General features: G+C 38.6%; 2 long non-coding RNA genes across 4 annotated transcripts in view; both read right to left on the reverse strand.

The window, feature by feature from the left end:
- Window positions 1-434: 434 nt before the first annotated feature.
- LOC116217860 lies at window positions 435-4,011 on the reverse strand. Its single transcript, XR_004162583.1, has 2 exons — window positions 1,633-4,011; window positions 435-1,199 (listed from the first exon to the last, which is right to left on the reverse strand). It is a non-coding gene; the product is annotated as an uncharacterized LOC116217860 (long non-coding RNA).
- Window positions 4,012-4,716: 705 nt separating this feature from the next.
- Window positions 4,717-25,359, reverse strand: part of LOC116217859 — a 33,967-nt gene continuing 13,324 nt past the window's right edge. For 2 of the 3 annotated variants that reach the window (XR_004162579.1, XR_004162580.1), the window contains exons 2-3: window positions 6,582-6,983; window positions 4,717-5,454 (exon numbers count right to left, since the gene is read on the reverse strand). This is a non-coding gene — a long non-coding RNA (uncharacterized LOC116217859). The remainder of the gene's footprint in view (window positions 5,455-6,581; window positions 6,984-25,359) is intronic. The other variant, XR_004162581.1, reaches the window with a different exon arrangement.

Genomic DNA, 25,359 nt, shown 5'->3' on the forward strand with positions numbered 1-25,359 from the left:
AAAAAAAAAAAAAAAGAGAAGTCCATTTTGTGTGCTCATCCAGGCGACTTAGAACATTTTTTGAGATGAAGTAAAAGTGAGACTGCTCTATAATGAATATTAATTTAAGAGTCAGAAACTACACTGCTGCTTTGAAAGAATTTGAGACTGCTGTAAAAGAGCTGATGAACTTGAAACCCTCATACTGGTATTTTTACCAGTGCAAGTCAAGTGAACAAGTGAAATGGCATGAATGTTGTCCTTGCTTCTACACGGGGAATGTGACAAGATCCGGTACAGTTGTACATATTCATACTGTTGGGGTAATAGTCATTACTGGCCAATTTTTATATTGGTAATATTCCTGCAGCGTAATTTATATCCACCATTATTAAAAAAAATATTACCGTAGAAGCAGTGAGATCCAGGAATAAAGAAAAAAAAAGAGTACAAACTGAAAACAAACAATGGTTTTTAATTGGATGAAATAGTTTTGGAGAAAGAAATGATGCCATAAAATACCCAACAATAGTAGATAGTACTATAAATGGACAATAAAGACTAGAGCATTCTGAACAGTTACAGTTTAAAGATGTTCATACATCTTCAGAAAATGCTTTCCTGATCATGTTGCTACTAGGTATTTCCATTTCAAAAGGACTATTACTAAAACTCTAATTGAAAGTGTGATTGAGTCTGGTTGATGTGTAAGATACTGTTTACTGAATAAAGCTATGTTCTAATAATACACGTAGCAAACAGTCTTTTAATAAAACAGCCAGCTTTAGGATTAATGCCTATATGTCTTCTATTAGCATCTCACCTCTGTGAGAAAAGATGGTTTTATTAAACGTACAGATCCCCACTGGATGCTCAGATATACATTTTGAACACAAACTCACATAAGAATTAACCTAACCTTTAGCTCTGATCTACGACTAAAATTTCTGTTTTTTTGGGCAGTAGATGTCAAGTTTTGGAATTCTTTCATATTCTATAGAGACAGCATTACGTAAAGAAGAGAAAATGTTTGTCTTGTTTGGTGAAAGGCAGAATGCTGTCCTTAATATTGGTGTTCTTACTTATACTTGAGCTTACCATGTCTTTGTTCACTGACACATCGAAGTGCTTCCTGCCAAAGTTTGGCTGAGATTTGAGGTCTTATTTGAGCCTCATGGAGTCTTTTGATGTAAGTTTATTTTTTCTTAGGATGTGCCACGCTGAAATATATAATACATATATGAAATATAAATTATAATATCTGCATGTGTGTAGTCTTTGTTTTAATCTTAGTTCTTTAGTTAAGTCTAACAGTCTAAGAAGATATCAACTGACATTCCTCTGTGTTGATAGCTGTAGGACAACTGAAATTAAATTTGTTGTAGTCATTGCTTTTCTATTAGAAAAATACTTGGAACGATAACAGTATAAACTTCTTTGTGTACAAAATGACATTGTGCATGTGATCTTAGCCAGAAGATACCTAAGATGGTATCATGTGTTGGTTAATGAACTACTTCTATTTGTCTTCTTTTCTGGATAAATCCCATTCCCTAGGACAGTGCAGCAATGTAACAAGTATGTTGGTGGCTTTATGTAGCTTTATGTAATGGTTCTTAAGCTAAACTGATGTTTGAGTGAGAGCATACTCACATCTATCTGTCATATGATGTCCTCAGTCAACCTGATGTTATTTATTACTAATGGCCAGTAGGAGAATTCTTTGTCACTGTGGATCTCAGAAGAGAAAAGAAAATCCATTATCTCTTTTTCCTTCTAGATGTGCTTGTACATACCTGGAAACACAGACACAGTTATTTCAGAAGAAAGGTTCTGTATATTTGTGTCACCTCTGATTCCAATCTCTTTCTGTTTCTTTGATGTGTAAATAGATGACCTGATGCAATCAGTAAAAAATGTTCTTTAAACTTTATTCATAATACAATCAAGTAATGGATCAGCTGATATCAAATCTCTTTTGCTCTTGACATGTTTATCTATCACTTTTACAAATTGATATTTGAGGTAAAAACTAACAATGGAATTTTATTTTAAGTATGTGCAATTCATGAATCAGTATGATTTGCTTTAAATTTATTTTGTCATTCAACACATTCTGTGTTTTGTTTCAGTAGTTATTTTATCAAATAATCAGACATCACTGAATTTGTTCTAAACCTGACCCACTGCTCCCATAATATGCTACAAATGAGTTCTCCCTCCAATACAGAATGCTCTTGGTGCGACTAGAATCTGTATCTGTCTATAGGGAAGACCCTCACATCTGAGGGATGATGTTGATAAGCATTCTCATTCTTACAGTCTCCTTCAAGCTGACCTGTGTAGGTGAGTTCCTGCCCAATCAGATGATGAGCGTCCTATAGCTCACTGGCTCAGGAAGTGAGATCAAATTTCCCAAATCCATCTAGCAGTTCTAAGGTTCAGTTTCCAAACCCTAAGGACAAAAATATGTAGCATCACACAGACATGATCTTTTCGGAAGGCTAGGCTTTCAGATTGAATAAATGTGAAGACTGTTGGGTATTACTTCAATTTTAAGGGAACATTAATATTAACCAACATTCGAATCTCAATGGAAAAATGTGGCTGCTCTTTGAATATCAAATCAAACTGTTATGACTGGTGCTGAACATTACAATACGCAATAAAGCTGTTTAGAACCTGGTTGTCAGTGTTAGACTGACAATTTATTACAAGGGCACGAAATTATTGCTTTCAGTGCATGACTGAGTCTAAACCACTACAGGAATAATTTTGATGTTCTGTTGTTTATGCTGTGTTTTTTGTGAAACTAATTTTTGTGAAATTAATATATTAATTAAATTAGCTGTGTATAATCATAATTTGTTTACAAAATCATTTCAATTTGAGATCTTGTAGTGTGGCATGGTTGAGTCTTGTCATCCACTACATTAGAATATGTTATTCTCACGATCAGATAGTATCAGAACTATACCATTTTAGAAGTGTTTCTTACATTGTTTTACCTTCAAAAGTAGTCAGTTTTATTGGTACTTTTAATTGTTATTGGAGAAGTAAAGGAAACACCTATATGTATGTTAGCTGGACTACTAGCCTTTCCAGGCTATAAGATAAAAGGTAAAGTGTATGTAATTGCGAATCGATTGTGTGTCATAGCTGAGCAAATAGTGACAAATACTTCCTATGAATATTAATTGAGTTAGGATTCAAATACAATCAATATCATTTTAGAGAAGCTTGATATGATAATCTACTGCTTAGAATTTACTACTAAGAACTCGAAAAAGTGTATTCTTATCTGAAATACTTGGATTGTCTGTGGAAATGAATTTTGATTACAGCTTGATTGTACAAGACATACTTCACAATTTGCACTGGCCTACATAATATGAATTATAAATACTGTAAATGGCCGCAGTTCAGACCTGCTATGTGGGAGAGACTGAATCTGCCTAAGGGATGGTCTATATAGAGAAATACCTCAAAGTAAGTTAGCATGTGAGTTTCCAGCTCACTAGACATTTCATAATTAATCTCCATGTGGATACCTTACATCAGTTGGCTTACACAACTTCAAAACTGAATCTAAGCATTTCTGTTCCATCCCATGTTAGTCCAGAGGTTTTTTTTTTTTTGTTTGTTTGTTTGAAGTTATGGTAGTTTAAAATATTTTATTTCCCAGACAGGTTATTTACAGATACTCAGGCTAGGTTTTCAGTGGGGGATGCCATAGAAATGCCATAGAAAACCACCACAACTCCATACTCAATATGATGGATTATTGCTTTCTGTTTTAAAATGAAGCAAAGTTCTCATTTAAGATGTTCATTGATAGTTACTTTTTAATCTCTTGCACACCAGAAAATGAACATTTTGATTTTTCCTTCTCAGAACTCTTTATGCCCTATATCTTCCTGTTATGATCTGAAGTAGCTGCTTTCATTTTTATTTATTTATTTATTTTTACAGGAATACTACATAATCTTGGAATATTCTCAATCAGTATTGCACTGCGTTTTTTTTTTGCCTTTTTTTTTTGCTTTTTTTTCTTTTTCACAGAATCACAGAATCATAGAATGGTTTGGGTTGGAAGGGACCTTTAAGATCGCCTTGTTCCAAGCACCCTGCTATAGGCAGGAACACCTCCCTCTAAACCAGGCTGCTCAAAGCGCCATCCAGCCTGGCCATGAATGCTTCCAGGGAGGAGGCATCCACAGCCTCTCTAGGCAACCTGTTCTAGAGTCTCAACACCCTCACAAGTAAAGAATTTCTTCCTGACATCTAGTCTAAATCTACCATCTTCCAGATTAAAGCCACTTCCCCTTATCCTGTTGCTACTTGCCCTTCTAAAATGTCCCTCCCTAGCTTTCCTGTAGGCCCCCTTCAAGTACTGGAAGGCCTCTATAAGCTTCCCTTGGAACTTTCTCTTCTCCAAGCTGAAGAGCCTTAGCTCTGTCAGCATATCCTCATAGGGAAGGTGCTCCAGCCCTGTGATCATCTTCATGGCTCTCCTCTGGATCTGCTCCAGCAGCTCCATGTCCTTCTTATGTTGAGGGCCCCAAAACTGGTTGCAGTATGCCAGGTGGGATCTCACAAGAGCAGAGTAGAGGGGCAGAATCACCTCCCTCTCCCTGCTGGTCACGCTGCTCTTGATGCAAGCCAGGATACAGTTGGCCTTCAGAGCTGCAGGCGCACATTGCCAGCTCATTGAATCTTTCATCAAACGACAATTCCAGATCCTTCTCCTCAGGGCTTTTCTTAAGCCATTCTCTGCCCAACCTGTATCTGTGCTTGGGATTACCCAATCATAATAATACAATGTATATATATATACACATATATATACATATATATACATATATATATTATAATAATATTATAATAATACAATATTGTGTAATAACTTAGTCATACTTAGGAGTGGTTTCTCCTTGAAGTCTGGAGGCTTGACTTCAAAATCTATTTTAGATTTCTGTATTAAGATAATGTGTTTAGAGATTTCTTTCCTGTTTTTCAGATGGGTGACCGAAATTTGGTCTATGAATGCTGTTTGGTGGAACTCCTTCTGTTGAACATTTTCTTTATACAAATATTTTGTAATTTAAACATTACAATCCATGTGAGAGTCATAACAAGCTGCATGCAGAATCCTTTCCTTTTTCCTCAGTGAGGAACCAGGACTTTAGTCTGATTTTGAGAATAATGCTGAAGTATTCTGCTGATGTGTGAATCTGGGTCCCAAGGATACTCAGCTATGTGATTTTCTAAATGTCCATCGGCACAGCACAGTCATCTACTAGGTGAATCAGTATTTGAGAGGTGAATCTGAAGATCTCTGTTATGCTTGCATATTGTACTTATACATCTGAAGGGCAACTGAGCACATACGTTGATGTGTTGCTAACGTAGAAAGAATGGCTACCATCACCATGTCCAACTTCTCAGATTGGTTCTAGGAGTCAGGCTTCTTTCCTGGAATACGAGAGGTTTGTCACAAGACCAATATCAACCACTAGAGATTTTCACTGATAGCTCATGCATACCTTTGGGACTTGCTAGATTATAGCTAAGGATCAAACAGAAGGAAAAGCACTGGGAAAACCCATGGCATTAATGTCTTTAGATGTTTAATGGATGCAAAACCTCAAAAGTTACAGATATTTGGACACTGCAGATTCTAAATCCATTCTGTCCCTGAAAGCCTCTCAGAACTTAAAAATAAAATAAAAAGGACCTTGAAGTGCACAGTCTGCCTGCTGCTTTGCCTCCTGCTAAATCTTCCTGCTATTAAACAAAATCTAAGGATCCATATCTTCATTAAAAAAAAAAAAAGGTTCCTAATACTCTGTGCATCTCCACTTTTTTTTCTCTTCAACCTCTGACAGAGTTTTGGCAGAGGGTTATTAACTGTTCATAGTCTCTCCTGTTTTAGCAGTACAAGGTTATTCAAATGTTAATGGTCTTGTTCAGTCTCTGGGACTGAGTGCTTTTGCCCATAAAATGGAAGATTTGATCTGCATTGAAGGTTTTGGTCAAAGGTAAAGTTCAGAAAATTAAGAAGAATTCATAAGTATAACGAGATAGAGTTCCTAGTCTGTTTTACCCACTTCCACCATTTCAGCCTTATCTTGCAACATTACTTAAGACACATTTGTGAACTCTCCCTCAAACATCGTCATTCCTTAATCAGTCGTAACGAAACAGTTTCTGTTCTAATTTAAACTCAGGTAGTTCTACTTCAGAAGACGTCAAGTTAGCGACTGCTATAGCATGTAGATTTTAGAACATTCTTGCCCTGGGAGAAAATAAGGGAGCTGACCTTGAATGCTTTCTTTCTTCCAATTGTGTGATAACTAAGTAATTTCCTACTTTTGTATACAACAGTCCTTTTTATTTATTTATTTATTTATTTTAATTTTTATTTTTTGCAAAACAGAAGGATATAGGGCTGCCCTAGAACAAGAAGCTGTGATGTCAACATGCTACAGGGATGTATGAATAGCTAGTATAAACAAAAGTGTGTAAAAGAAGCATTATATATATTTTTCTAATACATAGTGTCTATATACAAACATGTAAATATATATATGTATACATACGCTTTCTTTTTTTCTCCGACTGTTTTTGAAGATAACTTTCCCATTGGGGATTTACTTCTTGAAATATTAATGGTATTAGTAATTCAGATCTGCATGTCTAAATCTGGTTTTTATTAAGTGCTTGAAATGACTTTTTTCCCCTAAAAGCAAAAAAAGTAACCTTTCTGTTTTTGTTACCAGATGGGGAATGAAAATTGCACCTCTAAGCCTTGAAGCAGAGATCTCTATTGTGTCAAGATTCTTCCCTATGAAGTTCAGGTAATGTAATTAAGTAAAAAAAAATGCTTGTCTGAATAATTTTGGTTTTGTACCAGCTAAGCTGGGAGAAGTCATATGAGTGCGATTGTGTAGTTGGAAATGTCTTCCATAGTCCACTTCAAAATCTGTCTCTTGGTGAGGTCTCTGGAAGCAAAGAAATAAAGTGTTTTATGACAAATGTTAATGGATACAGGTATAGGCAAAGCAAATATAATAGCAATAATATAATAATATAAGCAATATATAAGAAAAATGTGAAGGGTGCCATGGAGAAAACCCTACAAGAGAGCGTAAGGAGAAGAGGTCGTCATCCTCAGATTAAATAATTGTCATGGTTTCATGATTTTTTGTTATCAGTATTCCACATCATAACATCATGTAATGCACTGGGGATTTGACTGCTGATGCTCAAGTTCCGGGTGCCTGTCCGGAGGAGAAGAAGAGCTACATTTCCCCAGGGGGCTTTGCGGTCAGCGAGGAGATATAACTCCCGGCAAGGTCACCTGATGTTCTCTTCTTTGCCTGCGCTGCTTCGCTTGTGCTTCTCTGCCTGCACTTCTCTGCCTGCGCTTCTCTGCCTGCGCTTCTCATCTCAGCGTTGTGGTAAGGCCGATCCACCATCAATTTCACACTCTCCCTCTCTCTCCTTATAAAATTCTGCTGATACCATATTTAATAAATTAGTTTGTTTCATCTCAGATTGTTGCCACTGTTTTCAATTATTTCGGGGTCCCCTATTTTCCTTTTCCGGGGGCACAGATCCGCGGATCCCTCTGCCCTTCTAGTCACGGAACCGGGCCAAACCAGCCCGTAAACCGTTGACAATAATGCTTCCACAAGTTTGCCAACAGTGGCATCTCATTTCTGATGCTCTCCATCCTCCAACATAGATTTGATGACTGGAAGTTTCTCTGTAATTCGTGAAGATATGATATCAGAGGAGGTTTAGATTAGACATGAGGAAAAACTTTCTCTCAGAGAGTAGTCAGGCACTGGAATGGCCTGCCCAGGGAGGTGGTGGAGTCACCATCCCTGGCAGTGTTTAAGAGGCGTCTGGACGAGGAGCTGTGAGATACAGTTTAGTAGCTTGTGGTAGCAGTGGTAATGAGAAGACGGTTGGACTAGATGATCTTATAGGTCATTTCCAACCTTGTGATTGTATGATTGTATGATTCTATGACCCATGTTAAAGTCATTCTGAAGAACAGAATGAGGTTGGAATCATGTAAAAATTATCCACTACTACCTTTCCAGTTGAATAAAGTGGAAATCATCTATTACTGTCAAACAGAGTTATTTCAGAAGTAATCGTTTCAGTAGAGTGAGGAGGATAAATATCTTTTTGTCACTACCTTGGCAGATATTTAAGCTCTCCACATCCCTGCAGTGGCATTTTCTTGGTATTATGTATGTGAAACGTATCATTTACTCATCCAAGGCTGTGGTGACACAAGATATGCGGCACTAGAGTGGGCTTGGATGTGCTCTGGGTATCTCCCAAGTCACAGCAGGCAATCCACTGAGTATGCTGTGTGTCCGCATGAGTGACTGATAACTGTGGCTCCATTTCTGAGAGCATTTGCTAGGTACAAACAGTGACTAGCAATATCTTTTCTACTTCATTGTTTAATACTTTATTTCAACAAGTCTGACAAGGCCTAGATGTTTCCGCTGTGTCAGGAAAAAAACACGTAGTCATAAGAAATGGAAGGCAAATGGCATGGCATCTGTGGAAACATCTACTGGTGTTAATAAAATGAGCTCTGACTTTGGCCAGCACTGCAGCAGCAGTCCAGAGCTAACTGCATCAGCTCACAGATCCTACTGAGCTCTTAGTCAAAGGAGCAATGTTGGATGAAAGGAGAAGTAGTGACCAGAAGGTAGAGGTGTTGGAGAACTTATGGCTCCTTGAGACGAGCTTTTCTGCTTTCCTGACAAAGGGCTTAAGAATCTTTAATTTCAGAAAAAATCTGGCTTATTCCAAGACCAAAGATGGTGCATTTTGCAAATATTGTGCACACTTCCTGCCAGTTTCACTGGGTGTGCATCCTCTAGGATAGCTACGCACATGGAATTTTCCATTACTGGGCAATGGAAAATACACTACCAAGAGCCTTGCTGCTTGTGAATAATACCACTGCTTCTAGCAAAAAAAAAAAGAGGATTTGTCCAATGTGATATCTAGTAAGCAGCATGAAATTTTCATGCAATTACAGAGTGAAATAAAATGTCAGACAGTCAAGAAAGCTGTTATCACTTATACTTTCCAGAGCCAAGCCTTGTCTTCAGGGGACACAGAGACTCCTGCTACACCACAGTCACAGCCCAGAGAAAAGTGACAGCAAACTCGATACTGTTCTCAGTTTATCTGCCAAGACTGATGTAATGCTGAAGATGCTGATGTTCAATGACAAAAGCAGAAAGGAAAAATTGTTTCCTATCTAAAATCAAATAACTGAAGTATGAAATTACCCAATCATCTTGACTATCATGAAGATCAGCACACACAAAAAAAGCTGTAATTCTTATGCTCTCACATAAAATTACAGAGTCTGTGATCTTACAGCACTTGCCTTTGCTCATCGCTTGCCCTGTGCTCACCACTTTGCTGAAGGCCCTTCTTGCAGTTTGTGCAGCATGGCAGGGAAGGTACAACAGCTCCCATGTTGACTGGGGAGAAGTAAAATGTAATGACAGCTCTGATGAAACTGCAGTAGCAAACGGCCACTTGAACAGCCTCAAAGCTTGGATGAAGAGAACAGCTCTGAAGTTCCACAGCTTCATGAACAGCTTCTTTGTTGTCAAACCAACGCGATGTGACATTTATAACGAATGAGGGGATGTGCTGGAGTTTTTCCATGTCTAGTAAATAGATTGTTTCCAGGTAGGGAGCTAGAGATCTTTACTTCATGTGCTGAGTGAAGATTGATGATTTGGAAGCCACTTTACTTGAGCTTCCTTAACCTTTTAAGAATCTCACAGAGTAAGAAGACAGGGTATCATTCTTTCAAGCTAAAAGCTCATTTCAGGTAAATGTGCTATGTTTGAAGAATATTTCATCATATCCATAGTGGCCATAAAATATATGATTGGCTGTAGTGTACAACTGTGCAGATCTCTGCTGCAAACCTAGAAGAGACTAGTCTTTCAAAAGGCACTGCTGATGGGATAAAAACCCTAAAAGCTCTGGTACTGAACTGTATGATATTTTCCTCAACATCTACAAATGCACTTAACAGCCTGGATTTTCCATCAGCTCCTTGCAAGTGTCATCAAGAGAGACACAATGCTTTAATAAGTCTTTAAGGATAGAAGAGTAACACTACCAACCAGAAATTTGTCTCACTTTTCGAGTTATTTATAATTCATCCTCAGGCAAGACTTTCTGATAACAAGTCTGTTTTTAAGAGATTTTTGGTGTCTGTCACTTTGTGAGCCCCTCCTTACATCAGGTGATTAGTAACTGGAGTTCTAACGCACTTTACAGGAGGAAAGCAGAAGAATCTGGTGCTTATCTAAAACTCTCATACAGGACATTCAGTAATACATAAGAAGACAGAGTATCTAAGAATGCCAACAGAGACTACCAGTTTGTCATGCTGGTATTCTTCCCAGTGCCTTAAAATTACAGCACAGGGAGACCAGGTTGTTAGAGGAAAATATGTTGTGACAAATCCAGCCGCCTGAGAAAGGCAAGGTTATTGCTGCCCCACTTTTCTGAGTCCAAGCAATACCAAGGCTGCAGATGTTTTTCCAGTAGGCACACACACAGATTACACATATATATACACATACACATGCATATACATAGCTGGGCGTGTAGGTCTTGGACAGACACTCAGAGCATCCACATGAACACAGACAGCATCAATATCCTAATCCTATTACCATCTCTCGCTGAACAAGCCGGAAGTCAATCAGTGAGATTATGGTGATGTACACATATGTACAATGTGAGTCCATTGAGAAGATGGGCTCAGCTGCCTGCTCGGTATGTCCTCACTGAATCCCAGCCTTCCCACTTCAGACATCTGAACTTATGAACTGCTAGAACTGTAATTCTACTCCTTCAGTGTTCATAGAATCATAGAATGGCCTGGGTTGAAAAGACCACAATGATCATCTAGTTTCAACCCCCCTGCTATGTGCAGGGTCCCCAACCACTAGACCAGGCTGCCAAGAGCCACATCCAGCCTGGCCTTGAATGCCTCCAGGGATGGGGCATCACAGCCTCCTTGTCCAACCTGTTCCAGTGTGTCACCACCCTCTGAGTGAAAACCTTCCTCCTAATATCTAACCTAAACCTCCCCTGGCTCAGTTTAAAACTATTCTCCCTTGTCCTATCACTATCCACCCTTGTAAACAGTCGTTCCCCTTCCTGTTTATACACTCTCTTGAAGTATTAGAAGGCCACAAAGAGGTCCCCAGAGCCTTCTCTTCTCCAAGCTAAACAAGCCCAGTTCCCTCAACCTTTCCTCATAGGAGAGGTGCTCCAGCCCTCTGATCATCTTAGTGGCCCATCTCTGGATCCACACCAAGAGCTCCACATCCTTCCTGTAGTGGGGTCCCCAGGCCTGGACGCAGTACTCCAATGGGGCCACACAAGAGCCAAGTAGAGGGGGACACTCACCTCCCTCCCTGCTGGCCACTGCTTTTTTAATGCAACCCAGAACACAGTTGGCTTTCTGGGCTGCAGTGCACACTGCTGGCTCGTGTCCAGCTTCTTGTCCACCAGGACCTCCAAGTCCTTCTCTGCAGGGCTGCTCTCAAGGAGATCTTCCTCCAGTTTGTATAAATACCTGGGATTGCCCTGGCCCAAGTGCAGCACCCTGCATTTGGCCTTATTGAACATCATTAGGTTTTCATGGGCCCACTTTTCCAGCCTGTCCAGGTCCTGATGGATGGCTTCCCTTCCTTCCAGTGTATTGACTGCACCACACAGCTTGGTTTCATCTGCAAACCCACTGAGGGTGCACTTGATACCATCATCTGTGTCACTGATGAAGAGTACCGGTCTCAAGACCAACCCCTGAAGGACACTGCTTGTGACCAGCTTCCACCCTGACACAGAGTCATTAATCACAACCCTATGGTTGCATCCAGCCAGCCAATTCCTAATCCATCGAACAGTCCATTCTTGAAATCCATACCTCTCCAATTTAGATATAAAGATGTGGTCAGGGACCATGTAAAAGGCTTTACAGAAGTCCAGGTAGATAACATCCATCACTCTTCCCTCATCCACCAAAGCTGTTTCTCCATGATAGAAGGCCACCAGATTGGTCAGGTACAGGTGTTTGGTACAGACAGTCACGCGTGCGACTGTCCCATGCTTTCAGCCCTAGAGGTGCACAGGTACTAGACTTTCGGAACCCGCTTATGCCCTAGCTTCCAGGCCACATCACCTACTCACGGGCTAATCTGGCTTTACCTTCACTAACAATCATACACTCTCTTACACACTTGCATTCATTCCAATTGCTGCACCATAGACACACATAGCCTCTAACTCCAGCTGCTGTACTCACACCCTTATACACACATACACAGAATAGAAAAGCTTCTCCCAGGGAGGCGTTAGAAAGGAAATTAAGAAGACAGGACAGACTACACTGATCAGATGCAGGGCACACCCAGATAGATACATCAAGTAGCCCGTTATTTGCGAGCAATTGCTTCTTTTTATCCCCTTACCACTTCACATTTTCACATTTGTTTCTTCAGAAAGTACTAAAAACACTCACAGTTCCCAACTTTGGTTCTTCCCATAAGTGCTGTGCAATCCCTCGGCTGCTTTTTCGCTGTATCCCATGATGTGTCCTGTCTCTCCTGCCATGGTGTCTCTGAGATCCCTTGTGAGTGGTTTATCACATAATCTAACACAGCTGGGTCAGTGAGCAACTCAGAACTTAGTTGTGCACCTCAGCAAAAGAAATCAGTGTGAATGGAGAGTTGTTTCTGAATGTGCACTGAGGAATGATGAAGAAATTACATGAATTTAACCAACACTGATGTTCACAAGAGATGAAGTACAAGCAGTAAGTTTATATGTATATGATTATTTTAAATGCAGTAATTCCCCTTTTCATTACATGTAGAGAGGGCCTCATGAAGCTCTTGAGACTCCTGACATCTTCAGACAATACCGTTTAGTTTCAAACCTGGCAGGACTACACTGAATTAAAGGTATCAAATGCTAGATGTTCTCAAGTTGATCCTGTCCATCTTTTCACTGTGGTTCATAAATAGGTATGTAGAATATGTATGTGCCTAACAGCATAGAGCTGGTAGGTATAACATAGGACCCTGCAGAATATATGCAACTTTCCTCAAGGACAGCTAGGGCCTACGGATCTCAAGCAGTACCAGAAACAAGCATCCAGATAACTGAATGAAGAGGTTTTTTGTGCTCAAAATAGTGAATGAGGTATGGAGTGCTGTGAGGCTAACTATAGATGTGTCATCAGAATAAAGTTAACAGCCCCATGGAAGAAAATAGGCTTGGCTGATGCTTAAACACAGGTTTCTTGTAGTGTTCTAGACTCCCTAGGACTTCAAAAACACCTGCATGAGGCTGGAAGATTTTGCACAAAATCAACAGCTGTCCCATGCCCTTCTGGAATAGAGACTGGAGGCTGGAGAGGTTACTTAGGGCATTTCAAATTATTCTAGGCTGGATACTCCTATGAATGAATTGGTTTTCCTATCCTAATTCTCATGTAGCTCATCTAAATTGAAGACATTCAGTTAATTATTTCTGATGTAAGAGATTAAGAAGAAAGAGAGAGATGGGAGCTATTTAAATGGGTTTTATCAAGTGTGCAACAGCAAGATATTTTCCTGCAGAGGAAAAAAAAAAGACATGAGAAGTTTAATAATAGCCTATTAGCCTATTCCTGACTGTATAAAAAGCTGGTCGAAGACATTCAAGAAGGAATTTTTAAAAAGTGAAATAGGATATAGAACATAGCAACAAAATAGCAGAGGCAAGTGGGTAGAAATACAGCAAACAGAATGAGATTTCTTAAGTAGAACACAAAAAATGACAAGAAAACTTCTACAAATGCTGCAGGAGGACAAAGGCAAGGAAAGGGTCTGTTGCAAAACAGTGGAGGAAAATAAATAACAGGAGAATCAGAAACATTCTTTTGCCTTAGTTATACCCTCCCCACAAAAAAGTGTAACGTAGTAATTACTAAAATGTCTTTTAATAGAGAGATAGGAGAACATAGCAGAGCAGGGAAAATAGTGTCAGATGATATCACAGAATCACAGAATGGCCTGGGTTGGAAGGGACCTCAGGGATCATGAATCTCCAAACCCCCACCACAGGCAGGGCCACCAACCTCCACATTTAGTACTAGACCAGGCTAATCAGAGCCCCATCCTACCTGGCCTTGAACACAGACAGGGCATCCACAACCTCTTTGGGCAGCCTGTTCCAGTACCTCACCACTCTCATAGTGAAGAACTTAATTTTCAGTCAGAGACACAAGAAAACTTGTTTTCTAAAAAATATCTCTGTACATCTTGCCCAAGGTGCCCACAGAAGCTGTGGATGCCCCATTCCTGGAAGTACTCAAGGCAAGGCTGGGTGGTCCTTTGAGCAACCTGATCTTGTAGAAGGTAACCCTTCCCACAGAAAGGAATTAAGTGATCATTAGGGTCCCTTCCAACACAAACCATTCTGCGATTCTATGCGTGTGAAACATGTGTACAAGCTCATTGTGTGGCACAGATCTGAAAGAATGAGTCAATGTGAGAATATTATGCAGAAAAGCATGTATTCGTGTGAGCCATGCTGGACAAATACTAATGTATGGCAATGGAAATAATAATTCTGCTATAATTTGCATTGGTAAGGCCTCAACTGGAGTATCATGTTTCATTTTGGTCATTATACTTCATAAAGTGTGAAGGCGAGTTGGAAAGAGTATAGAGGAAAGAATGCAGAAGAATAAAAGTCTATGAAATCCAATAACTTTATTTGATGGGTTGATTCCCTGTAGAATGACAAAAATAAATCCCTGGATTTTTCAAACACAATGGTTTTGGTAAAATTTAGGAGAGTGAAAAAAGCTGTAAAGACAGGAGATCTGAAACACTGAAGGAATTCTGTTGAGGTTCCTTCACTCCAGGCTTCTAAACACACGCTTTACTATTGACTGTTAGGAATGTTGTAGTTGAAGTGCCTAGACACCACTAGCCCAGTGGATCACTGCATGCTCCTTCCAATCGTCTGTGATTCTACATGGCCCTTAGATCCTTGCTATACCTAACAATGAGGGAGCCAATTAGCAGTAATTGGGATGCAGCCAAGTTCCCGCTAGGAATAGTGTGGTGCCTAAGAAGGCGTTTCACACAGGCCACTAAACAGCTGTCAGATGGTAACAGTGCTCAGTTGCTACTGACCTAGGCTGAATTTATATTTTAGTGACTTGCAGTGAAAAGCTCTGTATGCCATTATCAATCCCATGGGCAATGTAGCTCCTGTTTTAGAGTTGCTTGACAAATGAGATTTAGTTTCCAGAGAAATGTTGCTAGGTAGCACCTTTTTATTCCTAGATATTAACTTATCACACCTCCCACTGTTTCTCTTTTCTCTCTGACAAAGTCAAATAGATATTAAGCAAGAGAAAAAAAAGAGGCAGAAGGGAAGGTGTTCTACTGCAATATGGTTTTATGTTGTTATCATAAAAGAGTTGAATTGGCCATTCAAACAAAGAGAGAAACATACACAAAGCTCTGATGTTGTGAAATTACCAGGAGTATTTAATTTTCATGGAAATAAATGTCCTTTAAAAATATCATTAGAGGTCTGTGTAAGTATGATTTGAGATTCTCAAGCTTTCTGCTGGGAGTCCTCTTTTATTGTTTTGTAGAAGTTTTATATTACCACTCTGTCTACTCATTGCTGATACTAAACACACAAAACAAAAGACAATAGCTCTTCTCTCCCTTCCCCCATGGAAAAATAGTAAAAAAAAGAAAAAGAAAAAAAGAGAAAAGGAAGTTGTTGACAGACTTTTGACTGCAAATAATTAACTAAAAATTTAGCTGTGTTCATTTGTTAGCCAGACGAAATTTCTAGGTGCAATATAAAAAGAAGATGATTTAACAAAAAATAGTGAAACCAAGTTGTTATGGTAACTGGATTTTGAAAGGATGCATGTTTAAAAGAAAAAATAGGAAAAGGAAGAAAAGATTTATGCTCCATCTGGTCTAATCACCATGGTAATACCCAATTGTTAAAGAAAAACACCTAATAAGGGTAATTTTACATCTGGCTTCAAACCTGTATGATATTTCACATCAACAAGGTTCCCAGATGTGAATCAAATCTTGCTCAAATATCTACCATGCTACACTGAGAGGGGAATATGACTGCAGGTTATGCTGAATTACTAATTGAATTTAATAATTTTTAAGCTACATTACTGTGAAAATTCAACTGTTTGCATTTGATCACTTGTGCTACATACACTGTGCTTATTGATTTTTATTAACTTCTATTAGTGCATGCTAATTATCTGACATAAGTTAGTGTATACTTGCTTCTTGTGCTAGCAAGCAGCACTGGGAAATGAGATGCTTCATCTCATTTGGTGCTGCAGTCTATTAAATAAAATCTCCACTGACAACTAGAATTGAGAATGTCTGAAAGGGAGCTCTGTCAGAGAAATAAAGGTTTGTCATGGATTTTGTAGTCCATGTCTTTTAATTCAAGTGAAAAGCACATCAGATGAAAATCACCACCACCACTTCACCCTCTGAAAAACGAAGAATCTTAGAAAATGTGTGTGGGAACCCATGCTGTGGAGTCTCACATTATGTTTTATTTTCAGTTCATTAAAAAATCTGTAGCTACACAAAATATCCCCAAATAAATAAGTTTTTGATGGCATAACTCAACATGTTTGTAATGGCTTCATTTTGCCATACCTTTAAATTCTCACATGTATTTTCTGATTTTTCATGTTTATGATCCTGCTTACATATTCAGAGCCAGATATTTAGGTGGGTTCTGGGGAGAGAGCTTCATCTTTGCTAGCAGCCATATTTTCTGAAAAAGGTATTATTCTGGTAATTTAAGTTCCTATCTTTCCTCCCTCTCCCCACTTTTTGCCTTCTGTCAATAACTAAATTTCATAGTTAGAATGTGCTTTCATAGTTGATTGAAATATAATTAATATATTTGTTCCAGAACCCATTAAAGACCATCTTTCTCCTTTTTCACTTCACAGTCTACTGTGCATTATTCTTATAATCACCCTGTGATGCTCCTCTCCCACCAACTATCACTAGGGAAAACTCTGTAGTACTTATGTCTGCTTTCTTCCCAAACTGTCTGTGACAGAGATCTCATAGACTGTATGAAGATTCTTACAGTGCTGATATGATACTGACCTTAAGGGAGACAGCATCTGGAAGATGGATGAAATACAGAAGGTATTCCATAACTCAGGCCCTCCATGTGTTCATTAAACAAGCCTGAATCTGAAGAACTATAAATCCTAAAGTGGAATCCTCTTAGGGGAATAGCAATTAAGGTTTATACTGATTGTATTGACATGAGTAAGGAGTGCCATGTCATGAGGAAGACACAACAGGCTTTAAGATTCTAAGCAGCATATTTAGAGAACTAGTCTCTGTTTAGCAACGTGAATATTATCTTTACTTTTTAAAGTCCTCATGGTTTTATTCGGTCTCACAGATCTTCTCAGACAGCTTCATTGCTCTTTTCTAATACTCTTAAACAAGCACCTTCATGATTTCTGTCATGTTTCCTGAGGCCAGGATAAATTTCAAGAAAACACTCTCTTTCACTTTTTATGCCTTGACTACAATTCATACTTTTACCAATATTGCTATTGGTCACAGACAGCAGTATTACATTCATGGTTTCCTTCTACTCCCCCAGATTACTTGTGCTCACTTGTACCCGTTTTGACATATACATTGCAAGACAATGTCTTTCTATGTCTGGGCAGGGCATAGCATGAGAAGTCAAAGAAGGATAACAAGAATTGTCAAGGACTTGGAGAATATGCCCTACAAGGAGTGACTGAAGGAACTGCTGCTGTTTAGTCTAGGGAAGAAGAGGCTGAGGGGAGACCTTATTTTTCTCTCTTCCAATATCTGAAAGGTGCTTGGTGCGAGAGCAGGGTTGGTCTCTTCTCACTGGTGACAGGTGACAGGACGAGGGGAAATGGCCTCAAGTTGTGCCAGGGTGGTAAGTTTAGGTTGGATATCAGGGAACACTTCTTTACAGAAGGGGTTGTTAAGCACTGGAATAAGCTCCCAGGGAGGTGGTTGAGTCACCATCCCTGAATGTGTTTAAAAACCATTTGGATATGGTGCTCAGGGACATCATTTAGTGGAGGGTTGTTAGAGTACTACTGTTAGGTCACGATTGACTTGATGATCTTGGAGGTCTTTTCCAACCTGAGCAATTCTATGACTCTATGATTCTATGTCAGGAAAGTACAAGAGCATGGCCCTGTTGCTTTGATTTGCTTCTCTGCCAACTACCATCTTTCTCTTCTGAGCATGTCAAGCTCATATATACACACACGTAGGCACACATACAATGTCTGCAATATTCCCCTCAGAAACATCCTTCAAATTCAAAACCTTCCGAGACTGTTAAAACAGCTTTTGCCAATAACTCAAACCTATCATCTTATCTTTTCTAGAAAGGGGGAATTCGTTCATTTTAAACTGCTGAAGAACTTGCATATGCTTCAGCCAGTTGGTCTTCAGTCTCAGAATACTTTTCCTGGAATGCATGGAAATATGCATATTTCTTAAAAAGGCTGCATAAGACATGGTGGTATTAATAACATTGTAGTGGGAAATTTGTATATTTTGGCTGTTGTTTGCCTAGTAGGAATCACACTTCACATACTACTTTATCAACAACTCTTCTGATTTACTTAATTATAGGGAAAACAGCATTTTTTCATATGTCCTGGGTGGAAGAGGGATTTCGGAGTGCAAAACTATCTCACTGCAAATCTTTTAATAATCTTACATTCCTCTTCCACAAATTTGGAGGAAAATTAGATATTTTAAAATGTTTTGTGTTCTTTCACTGTCAGCATGAGGACTGTCAGTTCTCCTGTCCAGTTGCGTTAGACAGTTTTCACCTTCAGCTTCCCTTGATTTGCACAGAATCACAGAATAGTGATAGCTGGAAGGAACCCACAAGGATCAATGAATTCAGACCGTGGCTCCACACAGAGCCACCCAAAATTCAAACCCTTTGTCTGAGAGCACTGTCCAGGCACTTTTTGAACTCATGCAGGGCAGTGCAATGGCCACTGCCCTGGGCAGCCTGTTCCAGGGCCCAGATACACTCTTGCGCAGAGCCTTTCCCTGACACTCACCCTGCCCCTCCCTTGACACAGCTCCTTCTGTTCCCTCAGGCCCTGTTGCTGTCACACAGAGCAGAGCTCAGTGCTGCCTCTCCACTCCCTGTGAGGAGCTGCAGTTGCTGTGAGGCCTCCCCTCAGCTCCTCTGCTCTGGGCTGTTAACTGCAGATTAAAAGCATACCACCAAAGTGTTCTCTTTAGGTTGGCTGTTCACTGATGAAAAAAGGAAGAACAAATCATCATCCCGAATCTTACAAAACATACTTAGAGGATTTCTGGTTCAATCAGTGTTTACTAATCACTTAAACACTGAGCGAGAATTTTCCCACTCCCACAATCATATATGAGTTCATATTCATCCAGGAAGAAAAATGATGTTAAATCAAGTTGCTGGGATAAGAAAATATCTAGGGCATTAGATTAGAGGACAATACCACAAAGAGATTTTCTTTATTTATATCTATGATGCCTTGTCTGCCAACATTCCTTACAAACTGTTACTTAATCCATCATGTATTGCTACACTTTTTTTGGCTACAGTTGAGTCTTTTCTTTGCAGTAAAGTTCCCCCTTTGCAGGCAAACTGCACTTTCAGAACAGTGTATGGTACTGCTGCAAGGAATCTGTCACTCTAACCTCCAGTAAAACCAAGGTCAGAACGCAATTATAGGGTTCAAGTGTTTGATAAGTTACTTGCTTGCACAGACTGCTGATTGATTGTTCCGAAATTGCTATTAGGTAACTGCAAGAACCAGTGAGCAAAGAAAAAGTGGAATGAAACAGGAAGCAGTAAACAAGGAAAACTTCTACAGGCTGTAGAGCTTGTGCATCAAGCTTGTCCATTAATAAGGGCAATGCCAAGGAAAACATGAAAATACTGAAAAAGCAAATAATGTCCAGTGAGACACTTAGTCACTGGCACATAAACCTAAAATCCAGTATTCTATGAAACTCTCAATTCATTTAAACTTCTCCATGAAAGGACAAAAGGAGAAAGATCACTGCTAGGCCCCACAAGCTAGTTATAGACCCTGCTAGTCTTCTTCTGCCCACGTCCAAAGACTACTTTGACTGTCAGACAGTTGTCTATACAAGATCAGGGTCAAGAATTCTAATCAGTCCCAGATTCTTTAACCCCTGTAATCCTCAGAAATCTTTCAGAGTAATTTGGGTAAGTATAGCAAAGCCTGCATACATTTGGGCTGCTTTTTCTGTGCATATTCACAGTATTTGTAAGAGGGGGGAAAAAAAAAAGTCTAAGGATCTGCTGAGCTTGAAGGCGGAGTTATTAGGGAAAAAAAATCTGAAAATTGAGAATGAAGAACAATTTTCAATATAAACTGTTACTGTTACCTCTGTATCAAGACCTATAAAAATATGTGTTTTATTTTGTAAGTAAATCATGTAGTGAGTCATGGTTGAAATATCCCATTAAGTACTGGAGACTACAGAACTGCGATCCTGATGTGGATATTTTTCTTTGTTCATGCAGGACTGGAGTGTGGGGGAATCTTTGATTCCTTACTGCCAAGACTCTGTGGAGGGCCGACATGGATCCTTACTGTACATCTAGCCATCTGCAGCTGCATCCCTCTCCTCAGAAACTCCTAAGCATACTCAAACTATTCTCCTTCCTCCAAGTCCTAGCATTTTTAAAATCATTTTTTAATTATCTTCCCCGGCATTGTTAATTGAGGAAATCTTTGGAAAATTTGTTCAAGGAAACAGAAACAGTGTTTGGTAAACTACTGCATTTTCTCACTTCATTCACTTTTGACATAGATTTAAGCATCCAAGTTAAAAGTTTATATTTTATTATTTATGTTGGCTTTGAAGAGAGGCAGGTCTCAGAACAATAACCTAATTAAGATGTTTAAGAAGTATGTTATTAAATTACCTGACTGGGTAAAGATTTTTGAAAGTCAATTTTCTCTGCTTTTGTTGGAAAGTATATGGGACAGCCAGGAGGAGGGGCTAATACAGGACAAGGAAGAGACTGGAGTATTCCTGGATAAACTGAGTGTGAAACGCAACATAATTTAGCCTGCTGCAATGTGTGGAGTCATGGGCATCTAATGCTTATGGAAAACAGAAGATCTAGTTGATAAAATTCAGATGTTCCAAAACTATTTCTTTCTTGATGGCTTGTATTATGGCAGACTCAGACAGAGAATATAAGACTCAACCAAAGAGTATAAGGCACAACCTATGACATGGATCATTAAAAAATGTTGGGATTATGAGCTCATTCAATTCTTCAGAAATACCTGACTTACTCAAATGCTGGACAGAATTTAATCCGTTATCTAAGATGATTGCTTTTGAGTGAATATGGATTTCTACAGAATAGTCATAAAAAATCATCTGAAATAGTGACTTTAATTACTTAATTATCAGTGGAAAAAACAGACATTTCCAAGATGAGACTGAAAACAGCAAGCAGTTGAAGATTCAAGACAAAATAAATGACAGCCTAAAATGCTTTTTTCCTCTTCATTACTAGTAAGGAGAACTTAGAGTAGTCAAGAAAGACCCAGAGAATTCTGTAGTAAATGTCTAATTGGACACAACAGATCTTCTCTGATTGTGTATTACAAAGACTGGATCAACTGATTTGAGAAAAAAGTGCTTTTTTTCCAAATTATTTTAATTGTTGCACAATTAAATCACAAAACAGCAAGACAAGCAACTTTCCTTTAGTTTTCTGAGGAAAAAAATAGCGAATACAGGTCAAGAAATCAGTATGTAGCTGCCTTGAGGCAAAGAAACAGAGTACAGTAGCTTTTTTTACTGCAGACACCTAGACAAGGTAGTTAGGTAAGATAACAGCACCTTTTTTCTTCTTTTTCCTTCTCTTCCCATTTTCCCTTCCCCTTTCCTCTTTCTTTTCCAGTTGCGGACTTCATATATGGAAGTAATATAAAAATAAATTTAAAAGATCAAACTATCCTAAAAATCTTTAATGCCTCACCACACAGTCAGTGCTAACCAGAATATTTAGTGCTGCTGTTACAAACTTTTTTTGAGAACAGGGAAACAAAATACTATTCAGTTTGTTAGGCTATGTGACACTCTAATACCATAGAAAAATTAGCCATTTGCTACCTAGAGCATGTTAACGTTTTCTGAAGGTTGCTTTTGATAGAGGTTGTCAGAAATATAAAAAAGACAATGAGAAGAAAATACTAAGATGCCTTGATTCCTCAAATAGTGAATATGTTTGACAATTCCAGGTTATGCTGTTTTACATTGTAAAATGAGAAAGGAAGTGGGAAATATGAATCTGAAATTAAAAAACAAAGAGCCCTTCCCAATGTCTTTTAGAAAACTGAAAGAAAAAAAGATGAGATGCTATTTTCCACGCCTTGCAAATGTGTAAACTATGGTCATTTTCATTCACTGATATTCATACATGCTATCTTTACAAAGGGCTCTTCTTGAAGAATGGGTAACCAGTGTAAATCTAGTAGTCTTTGGCAATGCCACAGCCCAACACTTCCTTCTTGCCATTAATCTCCAGAAAATGCCCTGTGTTTTACTGGCTTCTCTTTTTAAAGACAGAAGGGATATACTCAGGCTATGAGAATTGCATCCATTTATTGCAAGTCTCTTACAGTGCCCTTCTGTCATTTCTCTTGTTGACATTTCCTATGTGATACTGTGTCTTGTGGTATGGGAAATTGAAACACAGCAGAAAGTGGTATAATTTAATATTCTGGAAATAAGCCCACTGAGACTTTTTTCAGATCCCATGGCAGAGAACAACAGTTGACCCAAGTTTAACACTGAGTAGTAGACTTCAACCTTCACATAGCTGCAAATCTCCCACTTTCGAGTCAGATTTATCTAGAATAAGAGACCACTTTATTTTACTAAGGTACCTTGGAAACTGCAAATAGCTACATTTGAGATTGCTACCTGCTTTTTTTTCTAGGGCAAATCAATGGATTTATCACTGCCTTTGCCTGCAAAAAGTATGCTAAAAAAGTTCAGATGACATCAAAGATTCTGCTGTTTACAGGAGTCCTCTCTTAGGAGGAGAATTCGCTGACTTTACATATATAATATAAAATCTTCCATTTGTTTGCTACAGTAAGATGATGTTCAAAAGAGTGCTCCAACTGACTTAGTTAAAATGGAATTAATTGCCTTCATGAAAGCAGCTGTTCTACACGGACAGTAGATCTGAGGAGATTGGCTGGAGTTATTCTGCTGAGTTTGGATAGATAAAATTTTCGTCTTCTGCTGTTATAAGTGAACTTAACTAGATAAAACAGAATCTTTGAAACTTGTCACTGTGCTGCCCTCCTAGACATCATAATCTTAAATCTTTACTGTAACTTCAATTTTATTTAATTTGGTTTCTTCTTAAAGCAGATTCATAGTTCTGCTTTTCACCTGTGACATTTTCTTCAGGACAAGGATTTCTCCCTCCACCTCCACTAGGTTCTATAGATTACGTCAAGCTGTGGCTAAGGTTTCCTGTCCAGTAGTGCAACACTGATATCAGACTTTCTCTTTCATGGATCTGTGGTTACTGTATAATCAATGGATATATAGATGGTGTGTGTGTGTGTATATGTATATATATATATATATGTATATATATATATATATGTATGTATGTATATCTCCAGGAGCTTGGCTAATATAATTTATATTGGAGTAATGAGAGAAAGTCACTCAGCCTGTCCTGGGCTCACGAGATGAACTCCGATGGAGCAGATCTCCAGAGAGATCCTTCCCCACTGGCAGTTCAGCTCTTAAATGGGTCTAGGAGAGGTGGAGCCAGGCTCCACCCCTTCCTGCAGCACAGGTGATTTACCTTCACCTGTGCTCCCGTGGCTGACTCATTGCTCACCTCAGGTGATCAATCAGAGGTTCAGGCCGTGGTTCAGCAGCCCCATACAGGTTACCAATACCATTTACTGGTTTAGAGAGTAACTCTTTTCAGTGTTCAGAGCTGTCCACTTTCAGGCAGTTAACTTCATCCTTTTTGACTGAGTATGTATTTTAAATAGAATTTTTAACTTCCCATTTGCACATGGTACTAGCACTTGGTTGTGTTGGAGAGATGGCTGAGATAACCTCAAACGAACATGAGTGTAAAAATAGATCTTATCTGGAAAAGAATGTTGTCTAAATATTATTTGTGCTTTTCGGTCAAGTTTGCATCCTGATTTGATGTTATAAGATAGATACTTTTTTTTGTGGAAAATAGGGAAATTAAGTTTTAAAGAAAAAATCCCCAACTTTCAGTTAATATAAATTAATAAATAAATACACTATAAATTTTCTTCAGGTATTTTTGAGGAACAGTTAATTTCTATGTTCAAATTTTGATCACTGTGTATAAATATACAACTGGTAAATCAAAATATGTAGCTGAATGAACACATAATGCTTATAAATACAGAAATCCAAGTTAAGCAAGAAGGAAAACTAGATCATCATAGATGTTTATCCTTTATATGAGTGTTTTTACTGTCATAGAAATATAGACACAATTTTCTTAAATTCACCACTTCAATAGCAAATCTTCCTCTAAAATAACATCTTCTAAGACTCACAGAAACAATAGAAATAAAATGCTTTTGATGCAAATGAAATGAAATTCAACCTTAAAGATCTACATGTAAGAACCATGTGTCAATCAGTACCATGTGCATCCACCATTCTCATTATAGAAAAGGCACTGCAAACAAACCACAAGAGGGCTAATCAAGAACATCTTTGACAGTACAGTGAGAACATATACAGTTTATAAGACCCTCAACCTACTAGTTGGCCTCAGTAATTACTGAAACACACTCTCCTTATTAAGCAAGCCCTTAAATACTTGATATTTTATTTGTCCCTGCTCACTATGGAGATACCATACATAAACAGTATTTTTTTTTTCATACAGTATCTTACTTGCAAATTTTACTAGCAAAAAATACATAATTAGACTATGTATCAGGAGAGAGGTTCTAGCTTCAGCTCTGCAGCTGATGTCCTGTATGACCTTGGCAAAGTCCTTCCCTGTCATACCTTTTGTCTCAAACTTGCTGTCTGTCTTGTGTACCATCTTATTTAAATTACCTTGATATATTTTACTTTCATGTAAACACCTTCTGAAATTACTACTTTTTCCAATACATTT

This window comes from Meleagris gallopavo, chromosome 1, assembly GCF_000146605.3.
Source record: "Meleagris gallopavo isolate NT-WF06-2002-E0010 breed Aviagen turkey brand Nicholas breeding stock chromosome 1, Turkey_5.1, whole genome shotgun sequence".
Classification (NCBI taxonomy): domain Eukaryota; kingdom Metazoa; phylum Chordata; class Aves; order Galliformes; family Phasianidae; genus Meleagris; species Meleagris gallopavo.